This window comes from Phalangium opilio, unplaced genomic scaffold, assembly GCF_054372755.1.
Source record: "Phalangium opilio isolate 3A_F unplaced genomic scaffold, DU_Popi_V2 ptg000209l_1, whole genome shotgun sequence".
Taxonomy (NCBI): domain Eukaryota; kingdom Metazoa; phylum Arthropoda; class Arachnida; order Opiliones; family Phalangiidae; genus Phalangium; species Phalangium opilio.
Window position 1 is genome coordinate 8,347,114 of NW_028324217.1, and position 15,339 is coordinate 8,362,452.

Here is a 15,339-nt window from a genome sequence, read left to right on the forward strand (position 1 = left end):
TGGGCATAAGGAAATTCATCTTTGCACCGTGATGCTTATTTAGTACATCACTGCGACTCATAAAATTACTAGAAGTTAAAATTCGTAGTGTCTATTTCGGCCTGTTTTTCGGGCCGAAATAGCCTGACACTATTTTGGCCTGTTAAAATTTTGGGTTTTTGGTCTTGAAATGACGTCATTATGAGGTAAAGTATGATTTCTAGTGGAATTGCCCGTTTTACTTACCTTACTTGTAAGGAGATTTTTGTTAGTTTATAGGGATAAAGAAAAATAATATAATTGGTTTTAAATAGTTAATAATAAAATATAAGAAAGGGGTTGATTCATATTCAGGGTGGTTTAGAATTAACCCACGTGGTGGTTGATAGTCTCCCTACAAAGGTTTTTATAAAATCCCGGGTAACCGCTAAGTTTGCACTATTGGGACTTGCGGGGTAGATATAAATTAATACGTTGTCTAGGGGATGATTTAGCTTAATTAATAGATATAGGGAGTGAAATAACTAAGAAGAATCTTAAGGATCCGGATTAAACAAATATAAAATAATTGAAATAAATGGAATTGAAAATAATAAAATAAAATAAACCCGCGAACGGGGAGGTACTCAATTGTTTTTAGAGTTGAGAGTCATCTCTATGGTTTTGTCCACGTTTTGGCCCATGACGAATCGTAGGATTTATTCCAATTAACGTGCACCAAGAGATAATTAACGCGCACCAAAAGATATTTTTCGCGCATCAAAAGAGGTTTTCGCGCACATAAAGATAATTAAATTTTAATCTTTTAAAATAGATGGTTGTCGTCTATTTTCCCATCGACGCGGGACGGTAAGTACTGGCGGATATACATATAGATACGGCGTGAGAGCCCAACGGACGAAGTGCGGGGCCTGGTTTAAACTTAGCGACCATAGTCGCGAGACCGATCTTGGTTCGACGTGTAACGTTGGAATATAGATTCCTTGCTAAACCTGGTTATTTTCCATGCTCGATGGCTTCTCGCTATTTTGGAGATTTTCCATCGTTCTAAAAGACCCACACCTGAGGAGCGAAGGGCTAACTAGAGCTATTGAATAGAGATGGAAAGAAACTGTTTGGTTATCGGCTTATCGTCAACACGGGAGCAAGGGACTTTACCTGTTAAGCCCTTGCTACCCTTTTTGTATAACTCTTCAGATTTGGTTTGGCTCTCTTTCGAGAGAGTCGCAATAAAGTGTACTATTTTTAAACTTACCCCAACCGGCTTGATTATTATTTAAACTTAGTCAAAAATAAGTTAAAACTTTGTAGCTCGTTAATTAATTAGCCTGTGGGCTCAAAAACACTATCGACCGCTACAAATTTGGTGGAGGCGCCGGCCTGCATTTCGTTAAATGCTTATGATCTCTTGATCCTCATCGTGGTACACGCCGAATTTCACCCTTTCTCCTGGCCGTGATTTTTCGTCACTTGGACTCCAGTAACCTGCCGTTTTCCTGCCTCGTTTTACCGTTGACGACTGCGGGCTTCAACGTATTTTCCGGGGCCCGGTACTTTGGCTGTTCTGGATTTTTGTCGGACTGCGGGACGACATCTAAGGACCCGTTCCTGTCCTTTTTCACCGGGGGATTGCACCGTTCGACCTGCGGGACAACGGTTTTACACTTTCACGTCGCACGGACTGCGGGACGTCGACGAATATCGAACTTTTTACGTGCTGAACTTTGTGTACGCCTTAACAAGAGACATTTTACTCTTCTGGACTACATCTTGTGTCTTCGAGTCACACTCACGTCAACCTTGAAGCTCATCTCATCGTTCAGGTCACGTTCAATTTTGGTTCCCAATTTTTTTATTATTATTATTGTTTCTTGTACTTCGCCCTTCGAGATTTAGTTATTGTATATTTTGTTAACTTTCTCGTTTATGGCTAAGTCAAACGACGCTCTTATTCGCCAATATAACACGAGAAATCGTCCTATTCCCGACCCTTTATTGAACGCGGACGGTCATAATTCCGACGAAGATACTGACTCGTTTCACGACAGTGATTTGGATATCACAAATTCTGAACCCATGTCGTCAGTATCTTCTCCGGTCTCCCAGTCGTTGGTGGTCGCGAATTCCGGGGCTAGCAACACAATAGTCACAACAATGAGCTCTGGCGTAACGCCGAGTACGTCAAATTCCGCCGATATTGCCCAGATACAACAAATGTTGTCTAGCTTTATCTTGGCCCAAACTCAAGCTCAAACGCAATTGTTAGCAGCCTTAACTTTACACACGCCACCCTCGACCACAGGAGGTTTATCTAGTACCCCTCAAAATTTTACATTAAATAATCAGAGTACTATCGCTTCGAATACGTCTAACATCGGGCCAAGTTTACCCGTAACGGCTTCGTTAACCAATACAGCACCGCAGGTAACGAATAGTTTACCTTTTGTAGTCCCAAGTGCGCCACCTATATTGGGCGGTTCAAACACCCTCCCAAATGGTTCAGCACCACCAGGTACAAATAGCCCCGGTGCCCTTAGCTACATTGGAAGTGGTAGTACTCCAGCTGGTTCGAATAATTTAAGTCACCAGTTTCAAAATCAATTTTACAATCAAAATTATCCGATTAATCAGTACGCGACTAATCAAGGCCATATGCCTTTTATAAATCAAGCGCCTAATGTTAATCCCAATTTTGGAAGTCAAATGTGGCACGCAGGATTCCCACCTCAACCTATCGGTAGAATAGATCCCCCGCCAGTTCCAAAATTTAGGCCTAACTCGGATCCCCTAGCTTTTCTAGCTAACGCCGACCGTTTCAAAAGAGTCTGTCGTCTGAGCGACGCGCAAATAATGTCTTATATAGAGGTAATGCTAGAGGGCGACACCCTGTATTGGTGGGACAGGATTTCTCGTAGTGTGCAGTCTTGGGCTGATTTTCGTGATCAGTTTTGCCGCGCTTTCATGGGAGTTAATTACAAGGATGACCTCCTAATTAAATTAACCCAAAGAAAGCAAAAGGAAGGCGAAAAGGTTCTTCCTTTCATGCTTGAAATGGAGCGGCTTTGCCTACAGGTAGATATGGCGATGGCTCCCCAACTTATAATTAGTCGAATCTTGCAGGGAATTAACCCACATTTGCATGCCTTCTTGACCGTACCTCCCAATGCTAGCCTTAATGAAGTTCAGGACGCGGTTCAACAAGCCGAAAATCTTTACAATTCCTGTAAGGAATACGATTCGAAGAGCACCCGTCGCGAGACCGTGCCTCCTTATACCTATTCTAGACCCCATCGTACCCCAACGGGACAGAATATTTCGGTCTAGCCGAAACCCACTCCCCCCCAACTTAGGGTCCAATGTTGGTAACACTGCGCTCGTTCGTACTACTGAAGAGGCCATAACTTGCAATAAATGCGGTGATTTTAATCACAAATCCTATCAGTGCCCCCAACTTCGTCCTAATTCTAGTCGTGGTAGCAAGCACAAACGTAAACAAAATCATAATTCTAACAATGGCAACCGTGGCAATGTGGCTTCCATTACAGCCGCAGAGGACCAGGCTCAAATATCAGGCGTGGTTCAGAGCGCTCTCGATGCGTTAGAGTTCTCTTCCCCACCCGACGATTGTCCGCCCCACGTAATAGGAATTATCGGTACTAGTGATGTTTCATCCGAATTCGACCCAGAACTTTGCCAGGACCTCCCTTTAGTTCCGACAGAGGCTATCAATACCCCTTTTGTTTCGGGATCCCAGCCTGACCCGTTGGCTAAAGGACCAGTTAAGGTCGCCAGGCGTCGTCCGAAAGTTCCAATAATTTTAGGATGTTATAAAGGAGACGCTGTATTAGATAGTGGGGCCGAAATCTCAGTTATTTCAACTAAGGTTTGGGAAGCTGCTTGCGGTCAAACTAGTACATTAAGGCCTTGGTCCGGTCCTAGAATGAACAATGCCAATCTTTCCCCCTTCCAAATAAAGGGAGAGGCAGAACTTAACACCACTATTGCAGGGCGAAATTGGAATTATGTTTATGCCATAGGCAGAGTTGGGCACTCCTCCTTAGATAGATTTTTTTCCTATCAAACTATCATAGATGGCGAAACTATCAATTCTTCTGGCTATATTTTAGAGTGGAACTCCTTCTTAGATAGATTTTTTTCCTCTCAAACTATCATAGATGGCGGAACTATCAACTCTTCTGACTATATTTTAGACTGACATTGCTGGTTAGATAGATATTTTTCCTCTCAAACTATCATAGATAGCGAAACTATCAACTCTTCTGACTATATTTTAGACTGACACTGCTGGTTAGATAGATATTTTTCCTCTCAAACTATCATATTTGGCGAAACTATCAATTCTTCTAGCTATATTTTAGACGGGCATTATTTGTTAGATAGATTTTTTCCCTCTCAACAAATCATAGATGGTGAAACTATCAAATCTTCCTTCAATATGTTAGATTGGCTCTCATTGTTAGATAGATTTTTTGCCTATCAAATCAAATTGAAATCTTTAGGAACGACTAAATTAATCGATTATTTAATTTCCGGACTTTAAATTTCATTGTTTTCGATCAAACTGATTTGGGCTCTACCTACTTTTACTCTGTTTAATCGATTCCTGATATTTCCTGATTTTGTAGAATTTCTAATATTTTCAAATATTCATATAATTTCCATAATCTCATTTCTCAAGTTTGACTTTTAACTGTCTATAGTTCAAAAGCTACTATCCAAACTTTTTCAAATTATTCGCCCTTGATTTAATCTAAACCATCTACTATAAACGGTTAACTAATAATAATTAAAGGCAAAAATTGCAATTAAAACTGTGGGTAATAAAAATCAGAAAATCTACACTTTAATTTATCTAATTCTACGTTTGGATGATTTCGTGGAATCGTTCTTCCTCCTCGAGTAGTCGTTCACATCAGTGACAGCACGGAGCTTCTATATACAAGAAGCTCCGTCTTCACAGTTTGAACTGTTGAACCATCGTTTATTTTATTTTTATTTATTTGTTTGAGAGGGTTATAACGACCACCAAGTACAGAATCTTCTTATAGAATAAACCTACACTTGCTAACGTTCAAATATATTAAAAACTTCGATATCATTCAAAAAACGACTTATCTTTCCAGAAATTTTCATAACTATCAAAATTGCCTATCAAATATTAGCACATAATTTTTTAAAATGAAATCAGAAAACAGATGTCGCCAAATAAACTCACTAAAAGAATCAATTTATTTCTCAAGGAATAATGCCTATCATTTTTTATGATTTCTAAAAGATGGGGTTAGTAGCCAGATCACGTTGAGAATCGATATTTTTCTCTAGAAGATTTCAACGAATCAATGAATCATATCAACTTCGAGTGCACTTTCTAAGCTATCAAACTCAATCGATCATTATAATTCAAATTTTTCTCGAAAATAACTATCAAAATTGATACTTTGATAGGGGCAGATTTAGTTTTCTATCGTATCAAGTGGTAAAACTATCAAATGATATGATAGTGCCCATCTATGGCCATAGGTGCCGATGTAGATAGTGACATTATTTTAGGCTGGGATTTCGCTGAGTTCACTCAGATTTATCCAAAACCTCATAGCGGAACGTTTGTTTTCGGAAACGACCCGCAAGAATACAAGTTGGCTAGTCAAGTAGGGTCAGGCATAGAGGAATCGCATACTTTGCCTGAACTAGAGTCGCCTCCTGGTGATCAAGATTCACCGATCCCTGTAGAGGATTTCGGAGTATCTGCGGATGCTTCCCCTCCACCCCCTCCTGGCATACCAGTAAACGATGATCAGGCCAAGATAGATTCATTAATTCAAGACTACCCCGAAGTATTTTCGGAAACTACTGGCCGCTGTACTGCCGTGAAGCACAAAATAGTTTTGAATTCCCGCGAGCCTTTTAAATCTCGCGCCTACCCCCTGTCACCCCCGCGAAAGGCTATTGTGGACGCCCAGCTTGATACCATGCTGGCCAAAGGTGTTTTGCGGAAGAGTGAGTCTCCCTATTCCTCCCCAATACTCTTGGTGAAAAAGAAAGGCGGTAGCTCCCGTTTTTGTGGAGATTTTCGAAAGTTGAATACGGTGACAGGTTCGGATGCTTTCCCTTTGCCAATTATACGGGATGAGTTAAATTTACTAGAAGGGGCGAAGCATTTTTCAATCCTTGATCTTAATGACGCCTTTTGGCAAATTGAATTAGAAGAAACATCCAAACCTCTCACAGCCATAGTGACTCATCGCGGTCTCTTTGAATTCAACGTTATGCCATTCGGGCTCAAAAATGCACCCGCCACTTTTCAAAGAGGCATGGCCGGTATCTTTGATAAAGAGCTAGGAAATTTCCTCCTCATTTACATCGATGATTTACTGGTATTTTCCCGCACGTACGCCGAACACCTTGACCATATCAGGTTAGTTTTAGATAAGCTACGTGTTGTCGGTTTAACTTGTCGAAGCGCTAAATGCCAATTTTTCCAAACGTCAATTAAATACCTTGGGCACATTGTCTCGGAATCTGGCATTAGTATTGATCCTGCCAAAGCTGAAGCCATCGCGCAGTACCCTCGCCCAGCTAGCCCTACGGACATTCGAGCATTTCTCGGATGCACCGGTTGGTATCGGGAATTTATTCCAAACTTTGCGGATTTAGCAGAACCGTTGATACACCTCACTAAGAAGGATGTAGAATTCGAATGGTCTTCGGCTTGTGAAAATAGTTTCCTTGTGCTTAAAACGAATTTACTTTCGCCTAAAATCCTTAAGCTACCAAACTACCAACTCCCATTTTTCTTGCAAACGGATGCCAGCATGATAGGTCTCGGGGCTGTTCTTTTCCAAACCGATATCGCGGGCACCGAACAAGTCGTAGCTTACGCGAGCAAGAACTTGCACCCAGCGGAAACCCGATATCACGCAACGGAAAGAGGCGAATGAAAGATTCATCCTCGAAGTTGACCCGTTGGGCTATCCAACTCCAGGGGTTTAACTTCGATATCCGTCATCGTAAGGGCGCTGACAACAAAGTCCCCGACGCCCTATCGCGTCACCCAATTTCTGGTTCCGAAATGGAAAGTGAAACTATAGACTCGAAAGACTTCGAGGATTCGATAAGCGTTCCATGCCCATCACTTTCTATTTCTCCTCTGGTTGCTAGTTCAGATGTACCCACTGTAGACAGTTTCAAGGTTTCCGATGTTTTCGACCGGCCTAAGCTAGCGAAAGCGCAAGACTCGGACCCAAAGCTTCTCGCGTTAAAAACCTATTTAACCACTAGCACCCTTCCCAAAGAGATTAAACTGGCTCGTAAAATTAAAGGTAACGCGGACAAATACTCCGTTTCTGAAAATGTCCTTTATCGGTTACACGAAACCCGACCATGTCGTCACGAGCATAAGCTCGCCCAACCAATCGCCTGGTTGCCAGTGATTCCCACCAACCTTCGGGCCCACATCCTACGAGTAGTTCACGATGACCCTAGTGCGGGTCATTTGGGGGTTGAAAAGACGCTTTGGAGGGTTAAGACAGTAGCCTATTGGGATACGCAGACCGCAGACACCACCCATTACGTCAGATCTTGCCCAACATGTCAGTCCTATAAGGCGGAAAATCAAAGCCCGCAAGGTCTGATGGGTACAGTGTCTGCCACTGAACCTTGGGAAACTATATGTCTCGATCTTATGGGTCCCTTCCCTCGGAGTCCCAAACAGCATGAATATCTATTAGTAATAGTAGATAATTTCTCCAAATTCGTGGAACTCTTTCCCTTACGTAAGGCCACCGCCTCAGCCATTGGCAAGAAATTAGTCGAGGACATTTTTCCCCGTTATGGTGTCCCTCGCGTGATTATTTCAGACAATGGTCCCCAATTCATATCCATTGCATTTCGTTCCCTATGCCACGATTGGGGTGCAAAAGTCCAAAATACCACGCCTTATCATCCTCAGGCTAACCCTACAGAGAGGGCCAATAAAACTCTCAAGCAAATGATAGCCATGTATGTTGAGAAAGAGCATCGTCGTTGGGACGAACACCTACCCGAACTCGCTCTCGCGGTCCGATCTGCCCCTCACGCTGCTACGGGTTATTCGCCCCACTTCATGTTAACTGGTAGGAACTTAAAGTTGCCTCTACACAGACTCCTTGAACGAGGCGAAACCACTAGTTCCCTGAACGACATAACAGAATATGTGACACATTTGACTGAAAAGATTGCGGAAATTAATTCCAATGTGTTAATTTCTCGCGATAAGGCGCACGAATATCAGAAAGACATTTATGATAAAACTAGGCGCGATGTCACGTATGAGGTTGGTGATCTTGTCCTCACTCGGACCCATCATCAATCCTCAAAGGACAACAATTTCTCCAAAAAACTAGCAGAACGCTGGGATGGTCCTTTTCAAATTTCTGCAAAGACTAGCGACCTTAATTACGCATTGGTCAACCCCAAAACAAATACCAATCATGGCGTAATCAACGTCGTTAACATCAAGCCGTTCGTCTCTAGAGACCCGGCATTATCCTTAAATCCTGGGGTAGCCAAGGCGCCACTTCCCGTGCCTTCTCCGACCCGTAGAAACCATCGACCCCAGCGCTCTGCTAAACGACCTGAAAAATATTCTTGTTGAAGCGTTTTTTTTTTTTTTTTTTTCTCGTCCTTATATAAATAATTTGTTGTAACAAAAAACAAGTTGGGAAAACCAAAATATTACCTCTCCGAGTCAAGAGGAGAACTACTTCAAAACTTAATTAATTATGGAATTATTTCTCTTTTTTATGTTAAAATTTACGAATTATTAAAGCAGTAGTGAAGGCAAAGCGCATATACAGTAAAGCAGACGACATTTTTCATCCAAGTAGGATATGCCTTAGCTTTATTTTCTAATCTCTAAAGCCAGGTTTATGCCATCTACAGTTGTAGTATAGCTTAAGTAATATATAAACAGACATTTCAAATAAAAGTATAAAAATTGTTTTTGGAATATCAAAATGAAGCAGAGCTTTAAAGTTACAAAACTACGTGAATTCTTCGAAATTACAAAAAAAATCCTTATAATCAATTTATATTAGGACAAAAACAAATATAAAGGTATTATAGGATTTCTTTACATATCTACAGAAGGCGAACTACTAACGTGGCGCATTTAACAACGGACGGACGCACACACACAGATAAACTCATAGTGCTATTTAACTCTTTCTTTATTAATTTGCAACCCTCTTTTCTATTCGTTGGTGCTGAACGCGCACCGCCGCTAAGGTAAAGGATGCTACTTTAAACATGTTACTAATATTGATTAACCAAATGAAAACAAGGAATTGAGCAAGCCAGTGTTCTCTTTAATTTCTGGGTATCTTAATTAATAACAATTTATACTTAAACTAGGTGTAGGTTTAAGACTATATCGCTATCTAATAATATAGCCAGGTGCCGCCCTACTATTACGATTGCATGAGACAAAGAAAATAGTGATCAAAATGTGAATCACTTATCACTTCGCGACACATCGGTGGAGGGCTTCTGAAATCGTTCTCTACATCCGTCCTTTTGACTCAGACATACGGGGTGGACGTCTACAGTTGGTGTCCTTGTCTGTAGTTACATAATAATAGTTGGCGTGGCCATCGCCTTGGCTATCATCATTATGACGTCAGTTCTGACTCCTGTTCTCGTCTCCCTTCGGTTCTGAGGTACTTCGGAACGCTTTCGGGAACCAGTCTCCCGTGATTCCAGCCTAGTTAGTTTAACCTGGGTCGTTCTGCCATTAACGTTTCTAAGTACTCCGCTCCGCTATGTTCTCACGGTAAAAGTCTACTGCTTTAGTCATAGTCTATTAACCGACTCTTGGATTGTTGTTCCGTCCGACTCGGTATCTTCGGTCCTTCTCTTCTGTGGTCTCGAAAACAACCCGCATCCTCTTTTTACCCCTTTTTCTGATGTTGTTAAAGTAAGGCACCAATCATGTCGGTCAACATTGGTGAGGCTGGTTTGTAACCCGTTATTAGTGGCTCTTGCTTTCGCGCCAAACGATGTAAGTGGCTAGCACCTTCGCGGTAACCAATGACGTCAATGCGAGGGCTTTTTAACCCTGGAGTCGCGTTGTCTCATGACCTTTCAATGCCATGGCTTTTTGTAACCCTGGCGTCGCGTTGACTCATGACTTTTTGGACGGCTCCAGATTACCTAGCTCTGGCTACCTGGCTTTAAGCATGCATGGGCCTACGTGTCTATACAGTCTTTTCGAATCGCAGCAATGTCAAAGAACAGCGCATTTGCGTGAATTTTAATTTATATTTATTAATATTCATATTTTTTTCGTATTAGTTTAGCAAACTGATCCTCATAAATAGCGCTCAACGCTTAACCACGTAACAAAGTCAAATTATCAACATCAATAATTAAGTAACAAAGTCATAAATTCTCAACATCAATAATTAAGTAACAGAGTCATAAATTCCCAACATCAATAATTAAGTAACAGAGTCATAAATTCTCAACATCAATAATTAAGTAACAGAGTCATAAATTCTCAACGTCAATAATTAAGTAACAGAGTCATAAATTCTCAACATCAATAATTAAGTAACAGAGTCATAAATTCTCAACATCAATAATTAAGTAACAGAGTCATAAATTCTCAACATCAGTAATTAAGTAACAAAGTCATATTTTTTAGTATCAATAACTAAATAGCTAAGACAAATTCCCAACATTGAAAATTATATAATTAAGTTGTAATTACGTAACTAAAACGCATATTTTAAAGAAACCAATAATAAAGTTTGTTTATTATAAAGCCCTGATAATTGTTGCTGTCTGATAAGTACTGTTCTCTAGTGTGAGTGTTGGGCTTGAAATAATTACCAATTTCTGACCCTGCATTAACGGATTAAAGACACTGTCCTATCGTATAAGGTAGTCACAAGTAATTGTAATGTATCATGGAAATATTCCAGAATTGACACACATTCATGAAGACAAAATACCTAGCGGATTTTAAAATTACACCAATGTTGCTTCTATTTGATAATTATGTGTTCGAAAATCTGACAATTTCCCTTCAAGAAAGCAAACCGTTTGGGAAATGGAAGTTAACGTTACTTTGCTCTACACATCCAGTGACTTTGCCCGAAGCTCAGTTATCTACCAAGACTTACTAAACGGGATCGTTTGGGAAATGGCAGCGAACGTCACTTCATGCCACACATCCAGTGACTTTGCCCGAAGCTCAGTTTTCCACCAAGACTTACTAAACGGGATCGTTTGGGAAATGGCAGCGAACGTCACATCATGCCACACATCCAGTGACTTTGCCCGAAGCTCAGTTATCTACCAAGACTTACTAAACGGGATCGTTTGGGAAATGGCAGCGAACGTCACTTCATGCCACACATCCAGTGACTTTGCCCGAAGCTCAGTTTTCCACCAAGACTTACTAAACGGGATCGTTTGGGAAATGGCAGCGAACGTCACATCATGCCACACATCCAGTGACTTTGCCCGAAGCTCAGTTTTCCACCAAGACTTACTAAACGGGATCGTTTGGGAAATGGCAGCGAACGTCACATCATGCCACACATCCAGTGACTTTGCCCGAAGCTCAGTTTTCCACCAAGACTTACTAAACGGGATCATTTGGGAAATGGCAGCGATCGTCACTTCATGCCACACATCCAGTGACTTTGCCCGAAGCTCAGTTTTCCTCCAAGACTTACTAAACGGGATCGTTTGGGAAATGGCAGCGATCGTCACTTCATGCCACACATCCAGTGACTTTGCCTGAAGCTCAGTTTTCCACCAAGACTTACTAAACGGGATCGTTTGGGAAATGGCAGCGAACGTTTTTTTTGGAGCAGGCTTGCATTTCAGTTTGCGCAAACGAGCTTTTTGAATATATGTGAATAACAAGAAACTATGTTACTTGCGTCATTCGAACTCTCCCGTGAGTCGAATGCTTCAATATTGTAAACACATTGACTAAAGCAGTAAGAAATGTGACAATTAAACGCAATTTGTCCTTTTTTAATCCTTTAACCCTTGATCAGAAATTCTCAATTATTACAAAATCTTGACATATACATACACCTAGACAACAGAACTTGATAGACAACAACAACGTTAAATGATACAGGACTCAAAGTAGGTATCGCCAGGAAACCAAAAAACGGACCTGAAACATTTTAATAGCAAATTTACATTAACACTCCCCTCCCCCTCCCCGAATCAAAAAGTAACAATCGGGAGAGTTCTCCCCCTTAATTACGTAACGAACTATATTGTATACTATAATTTCGCTACTTTAAATCTATATCGTCTATTGCCCTCTAAATAATGTGAACATAGTGGAAATAGGGCTAGTATTAGTAAAACTCAATGGAAATGTATTCATTGATAAAACCCAAAGTACATAGAAATAGAAACAAAAAGTACACTTCGTTGAAACTTGCTAGTGCCATGTAATATGCGGAGTCCTCCTTTATCTCAGGATAGTGTTGACCCCCTCTGCACAGGGAACAAGCCGTGAATAGGCTCATAAAGTAGCAGATGCTAGCTCTAGTACCAAAAATGAACGTTAGGATAGCCAGCATCATCTACTACTTTCTATAATTTTCCTGATCGGTTAGTTCATGTAATCGGTTAAGCGGATTGCAGTTTGCTTCTCAGTTTACATGTAGTCTACAGTCAATGGAAGGGAATTGTTAATGAAGTGTACTTTTTGTTTATATCTATACACTTTTGATGAAACCCTGTTCTTCTAACGTAATTTGTGAGCAGGCTCAATGAGATTTATTTATTCCACACAGGAATATTTTAATCTGAATTTACACCTATTGCGTTATTCCACACAGGAATATTGAAATTTGTATTCACACAGTTCTCTTTATTCCGCACATCAGGTTTGAATCCATTAAGAGTAAAATCCCCAATTATTACAAAATCCTGATATTTACATATATCTAGACAACAGATCTTGATAGGCAACAACGTTCATTGATACAGTGTTCTCCCCGTAACAGACCACTTCATTATTGACATGAGTAAAGAGAACTTAACAGGGCGTAAGGGTGCGTCAAGAAGCACCACTAGAGGCATTGCGAGTTAGCTAGCCTCCCGCGTGTAGTTAACTCGGGCTCCATCAGACGTTGCCACTTTACAAGTAGGAAGGAAACCCTCCGCCCCTGCGCGTTGGTTTCTCTACAAGCAATTAAAGGAATGGTCTACAACGTAACAATCACTTCTGAACCCTAATGTTTAATAGCAATCTTATATTACATCTCCCCCTCGGAACAAAAGGAACAATCGAGAACTCTCCCTTAATTACGTAACAAACTGTTTCGACCTCTTGTATGCTAGAATATATACTAACATTTTGATACTCGTCCATTTTTCCTCTACTTCATAAGAACATAGTGGAAGTTGTACTAGTAATCCTCAATGGGAATGTCTTTCATCATAAATTTTGACTATCTTTAATTATGCTATTAGGTTTTTGTGTCAAAATATAATTTGTTACGTAAAATTTCCCATGACCTTCCCACCTCCCAAGGTAACAATTAGCAACATTGAATCAAACCCCCTCCAACCCTGTTATTGTTAAATAATTTGTGAACGGCCCCAAAGCCCCAATAAGATTTTCTTATTCCACACAGGAATATTGCAATTTGAATTCACACAGAATTCTTTACTCCACACAGGAATATTGCAATTTGAATTCACACAGAATTCTTTACTCCACACAGGAATATTGCAATTTGAATTCACACAGAATTCTTTACTCCACACAGGAATATTGCAATCTGAATACTTCATTCCGTAGAGGAATACTGCAATTTGAATTCACACAGAATTATTTATTCCACACAGGAATATTGCAATTTGAATTTGCACAGATTTCTTTCTTTCACACAGGAATGCAAGCCATTTAGCAAGTTGGCTAATGGAACCCCAGAGTTAAAGGGCGTTTTTGCAAGCCATTTAGCAAGTTGGCTAATGGAACCCCAGAGTTAAAGGGCGTTTTTGCAAGCCATTTAGGAAGTTGGCTAATGGAACCCCAGAGTTAAAGGGCGTTTTTGCAAGCCATTTAGCAAGTTGGCTAATGGAACCCCAGAGTTAAAGGGCGTTTTTGCAAGCCATTTAGCAAGTTGGCTAATGGAACCCCAGAGTTAAAGGGCGTTTTTGCAAGCCATTTAGCAAGTTGGCTAATGGAACCCCAGAGTTAAAGGGCGTTTTTGCAAGTCATTTAGCAAGTTGGCAAATGGAACCCCAGAGTTAAAGGGCGTTTTTGCAAGCCATTTAGCAAGTTGGCTAATGGAACCCCAGAGTTAAAGGGCGTTTTTGCAAGCCATTTAGCAAGTTGGCTAATGGAACCCCAGAGTTAAAGGGCGTTTTTGCAAGCCATTTAGCAAGTTGGCTAATGGAACCCCAGAGTTAAAGGGCGTTTTTGCAAGCCATTTAGCAAGTTGGCTAATGGAACCCCGGAGTTAAAGGGCGTTTTTGCAAGTCATTTAGCAAGTTGGCAAATGGAACCCCAGAGTTAAAGGGCGTTTTTGCAAGCCATTTACGTAGTTTTATACAGGCATGACGTGTAATAGAGTAGTGGCGGTAGAGAGAAAAGTAGACTACGTATCCCCCCTTTGGTCGCGCTCTTGTAAGAGAAGAAACTGTAAGCGCCCAGTAGGCGGACTAAGAGATAGAAGGGTATGACGTTTCATCTTACCTTACCGCCACCGCTCTATTAATTAATTACAGGCTAAGACCCTCCCGGGTAAGCCAAGTAGATACAGCCACCTCTCCACCCACTTTTATCTACTACTGGTTGTACTATGAATAGTCGCTTGATAAATATATCTTTAGACACCAAGATTTGCCAGCTTTAAATTTCTTTTTTTTTCGACAAAAAATATTTCTTTGTGATAAGAATAATAGTTTTCTCTATAATAGGCTACGTATCGGTCTATAAAGCTCTGTTTTCAAAGCATAAATATAATTAGCAATGATAATCTGCTGAGTATTTTCACTTGAGACGAGGTAACAATGCTAGGAATTCCATCAACTATTATTTAACAAAGCTATTACAGCTAGGACAACAGACACCCCTATTACTTTTTAACAAAACATATTCCTTTATGATACGAGTAGTAAGTTTCTCTGTAACAGGCCTTGAATCTGTCTCGGAATAGTTTGTTTCCGAACGCTAAATCTAACTGGCAATGATAGTCTGTTGAAACTTTCTCTTCAAGGCCAGGCATAAGTGTCATATCAAAGGAATCAAAGAACATCTTCAGTGCCGTTTTACTTTTTAAAAAATTTATATTGAAATCTCCCACAACAACT